This window comes from Rana temporaria, chromosome 3, assembly GCF_905171775.1.
Source record: "Rana temporaria chromosome 3, aRanTem1.1, whole genome shotgun sequence".
NCBI lineage: Eukaryota > Metazoa > Chordata > Amphibia > Anura > Ranidae > Rana > Rana temporaria.
Window position 1 is genome coordinate 294,449,845 of NC_053491.1, and position 5,052 is coordinate 294,454,896.

At 42.3% G+C, this 5,052-nt stretch overlaps 1 long non-coding RNA gene across 1 annotated transcript; it reads left to right on the forward strand.

Annotated features, from left to right (window-relative positions):
* The first annotated feature begins 3,585 nt into the window (after nt 1-3,585).
* On the forward strand, nt 3,586-4,235 carry LOC120930850. The gene is made up of 3 exons (XR_005747743.1): nt 3,586-3,699; nt 3,842-4,020; nt 4,116-4,235. It is a non-coding gene; the product is annotated as an uncharacterized LOC120930850 (long non-coding RNA).
* The last annotated feature ends 817 nt before the right edge of the window (nt 4,236-5,052 follow it).

Genomic DNA, 5,052 nt, shown 5'->3' on the forward strand with positions numbered 1-5,052 from the left:
GTTTGTAATTGCTCATGAATTATTTTGCCACTGGTAGTGCCCCTAGTAATATTCCACTGTGCCGCCTCCATGTTATGGCTCAGGGAATCATCAAAAATATAGTCGTCACATTCACACACACACAGTTTTTATAGCAGAGACAGCATGATCAAGAATCAGGTTTATGGCAGTACGCATGAATGGCCACTTATTGCAGAGAATCCTAAATGCACATTCAACTACTCGGCGTGCCCTAGTGAGTCGATAATTGAAGAATCTTTTTTCGATGGTCAGGGATCCACTAGAAAAAGGTCCGAGCAAGTGTTTTCCAAGGGAAAAAGCTTCATCGCCTACAAAAACATGTGGGAGGGAAGGCTCAGTTGTTCAGGGCAAGGAAGAATCATTAGGCAAGTCAAGTGTCTCTCCCTCAGCATTCGCCCAAATGAGGAATGTGCAAATACACTTGAATCGGAGCTGCTGCCATAAGCACTGACATCTACATTAATAAATGTATAATTGGCATCTGCCACTGCCATTAAGACTAGAGAGAAATATTTTTTATAATTAAAAAATTGGCTTCCACTACCAAATGGCTTGAGGATGCGGATGTGCTTCCCATTGATGGCTCCCAGTCAGTTTGGAAAGTTGCAATGCTCCCAGAAGAGCTTGGCTACCTTTAACCAAACTTGTTGGTTTGGCTTCTTCATCACCAAATTATTCAGTACTTCCCATATGACTATGCACGTTTCATGAATAATGCCACTTATAGTTGATTTCCCAAGCTTGTATTCATAGTGTAGACTTCCAAACAAATTTCCTGTACCTAGGTACCTTAATGAAAACAGAAATATCATTAGTATTAATTTGCACTACCTAAAGACAAGGTGGCACAGAATGCGGGATGCCTTCAGAAAATATAATTGCCACGTCAAAGTAGTGAAGAGTGGCTCGGGGGCACCAGCTAGGGTACCCTATATGTTTGCCGGGGACTTAGAATTTCTTAAACTTATTATAGAGATGAGGGAGTACATTTTCAGCTATATCATCAATGTATCAGGTAAACTCTTAACTTTTCGGCTTTGTTAGCTTACACTCTTTTTTAAACAGGACACAAGCCAGTTGGGAGGAACAAGATGTTTTAGAGGGCCATTCTGAGGCACAATCGGAGGCACAAGAACAGATTGTTTTTCAGGAAAGTACTGATGATATAGCACAAATCCAAATAGCCTCAAATATGTGGCCAGCAAACACAGAAGAGGAATCTGCAGTGGCAGAGGCTATCCCTGGGTCCTCCTCTGCTTCTGCAATCATTGATTGGCCAGCCAAAGTGCCGCGTAGGTGAGCACCTGTATCTCAACCTGACATAAGTGAGCATCTACTTGAAATGTTGAAAATTGTGTCTGAAAAGGTGGATGCTTTTTTATGTCCAAATACTATACTGGCACTCAGTTTTGTTCCTCTTATGAAAAATGTCAAACCAGAGCGATACTTTGAAATGCGAAGCACAGTCGAACAAGTGCTGCAATCCTTCTCACAGCCACGTGAGGAAGCTTCATTTCAAAGGCCATATGTGCCACCAGCAAGACCTCACTTTCACTACCCCAGGTCCGGCCAGTACCCTGAACCATAATGCCAACCTTATCCCTATATTCCCTCATCCTATTCTTTTAGCTTTGAACAGGCAGCTTCAATATATAATGCACCACATTCACTATCCCATACCATCCCCAATTCCTTCATCAGGCCACCCCCCCCATAATCCGGGTATGTATGGGCCAAATCAACATGACGAGCCTAGGCATGCTCCCAGTACTGCCAGTGATGAACCAGCTTCCACAAGTCACTACTCCAATGAGGCCCCTTTACAAAGAACATATCACAGTCTGTGATTTATGAGGTCTGTCCAACGTTGAGGACCATGCAGGCACATTTTTGTTAACGTTTGTTCAAGAGGTCTACTTGAGAGCCCTATTTATAGTTTTTACATTAAAAATTGTATTTAATGTTGGCTAAATTAGCTATTCTTTTTTTAATTTAAGCTTTGATGACACTTGAATAAATCATTATGTTGTCACTTTTTGTCTGTTTCCAAATTTATAATTACACATGTTTGAACAGGTCAATACAATTAATATTGCATGCTCCCAATTAACAATGAAAAAGGACATCAGTGGTGAAAAGTACCTTAATGTGATTAGTAATCTTTCAGCAGGCTGGATACGTGTGTGTAGCTTGTGTTCTGTCGCTCCAAACGAGGGGAGATTGGTCCAAGCGATTTGTCAAAACTGAATTTAAAAAAAAATATTTCAGTAGATTCATGTCTGAAAGCCATTTTGACATACAGATTTTTTTTACAAATGGCAGTGGTTCATAACATTAGTATTTTGTAACAAGAGAAGGCGTTTGCCTGCATCCTTAAGAAATTGTCCCCCCCAAAGAACTTTGTCAAGATCAACTAGTTGACAAGGTGCTTTGGGGGGAACCCAAAGCACACTCCCCATGTTAAGGGCATACGGCCTGGTATGATCCAGGAGGGGGGACTTCCTCCCCCCCTTTTGCTAGGCTGCATGCTCGGATAAGGGGCTGATATGGATTTTGGTGGGGCACCCCACACCATTTAAAAAAATATTCTATAATAAGATATAATCACACACATAGGTTGGACTTGATGGACTTGTGTATTGCAAATCAACAAAAATAATTACCTATTTATTGACATGGGAGTGTAGTTGAAAACATTTTCTTCATGCCCACGGAGGTCTTCATACAGTATCATGAACTGCCCTCTCTCCTCCCTATTTGCAATTATGGGATGAACCCTTTATCTTCTTCTCCTTCTCCTCCTCTCAACTTCCAGCAAGATTTTTGCTGTTGCAGCAACAACTGTTGGCATGATCATGGGCTGAGCAGCACACATTTTTCAAAAAGTCCATATCCACACAATACAGACTGCTGGACAACCAGGAAGTGTCCAGAAAGTAGACACGTGCGGTTTGTTTCGTAATTTCGAAAATTCGTACATTCGGAAGCATCCAAATTGCTATGCTTTACGAATTTTCGTTGACAAATTTCGGATCCAAATTTCTTACAGAACGGGTCAAATGTTCGCAAAAATTACGAACATTCGTTTTGATGAATAAGCAAACCCAGGAAGTCAGCTGTGCTGTGCTCATTATGAGGTGTTCCCACTATCCCTGTACTGTGCTGACTTCCTCCTGGGGCTGTACCCCTTGCTGTGCTCATTATGAGGGGCTCCCACCATCCCTGTGCTGTGCTCATTATGAGTGGCTCCCACCATCCCTGTGCTGTGCTGACTTCCTTCCGGGGCTGTACCCCTTGCTGTGCTCATTATTTTATTAGCAGCTTCACACACACAGCTAACAACGATTGGCCTGCACAAAAAACACAGCTCTGAGTATACCCCTGACATGATACCTTGAAATTCGCAGCTGATCCGCAGCTAAAATGCGGAGGAACCACTGAACGACTGATTGTTATATTGGCAAGGAAACCGGAGCTCAAAAACTCAACGCACAAGTGTGAACCAAGTAAATGGTCAATTAGGCATGATGTTGATGGGGGCCCCACCTGGGAATTGAGGTATATAGTAGCCTTGGAGTGGCTGGTGGTTCATTTGCTTGACTCAACCACTAGGAACAACACATCTGATCCTGCACACAGGTCACCCTCCCTTGTTGGGAGCCTAGTCACCATTCTATGGTATGTTTTTTCCTCCCCTGTCTGGCTCTTCTCTTTGCACACTTTCCCATGCATTCCCCTTATGGGAACACATTGTTATTTCCTTACCCCTTCTTTACAATTATTTTTTATTTACTTATTTATTTTTGATACATTGTTTTAGGTACACTATGCACTTTACGTGCACACATAACATTTTGGGTCAGGCTGTGACCACCGTGTCTTACTCCGGGCACTGTTCCTCGTTCTCATGGGTTCCCCGTCTCAACCCCGGGGGAGACATCCTGCCCGGACCACCCTTCTTTCCTTGGCAGATACCGGACCGGGTCTTGTGGTGGCATAGTAAGTTTCCCAACTATTTCCATTCTGTTGGACAGTCCCTGTACTTCCCCATTTTTCATGCATCATCATTTATTTCTGTTTATTCTCATTTCCAGTATACTGTCCTAAAAACACTCCTGATGATTGGCTGAAATGCCAGGAAACGCGTAGAGTGCCCCCAGATGCCAACAATCACATGTTCATATTCCACATACTTACCGATTTTATTACATATATCTGCCATGTCTATGATTGTATTTCTGTATTGCATGCTATGTAGCAGCATATCTAGAGTAAGCCTTGTGACTACCTATTTATTTAATACAAAATATTTGACATGTATATAAGATTGTAAAAATAAATCATGTACTGTAATTTACTTTTTATGGTATTTCTTTTTACATGGCGCTCCCTCATTTAAAGTCCCACAAACTCCTCTCTTCTATATAACAAATTTAGGGATGGAGGCCACCATGTGTTCTACTTTTATTATAGTGTGTGTCAGGTCACATCCATTTACTATATAAGTGTGAACCAAGCCTTAAAGTCCACAGACAATTGATTTAAAGGCTCACTAAAGGAAACATTTTTATTGGTTTAAAATATAGTCTTCATACATATGTGAAAGAAAAACGTCATGATTATTGTTTAAAATATAGCTGTACCTGTTTAAAAGGACATTGATTGTAGCTTCCGTCCGTCCTGTCTTTTCTTTCCCCTGACTTCCTGGTTTTGCGGTGCACGTTCTTGTTTTAAACATCACTGCCTAATGGGAACTACAGTTCCCATTAGGCTTAGCGGTTCGCGGTTAGCGGTTCGCGGTTCGCGCGTTTTTTTATTTTCCAAGTGGAGATGAGAACAAGCAAAGTTCTCATGCACACCTTAGCCGCGCTCCGCCCAAACCACCACCAGTATACACCCCTTCCCGCCCCTCTGCCTATACACATTTGATTCTCCACTCTCCTCCCACACATATTCCCGCCTCCTCCAGCCCACTAACCTTCGTCAAAATGGAAAAGTGAACCTTTCCTCTTAGCAAAGGGGGCGGGATCC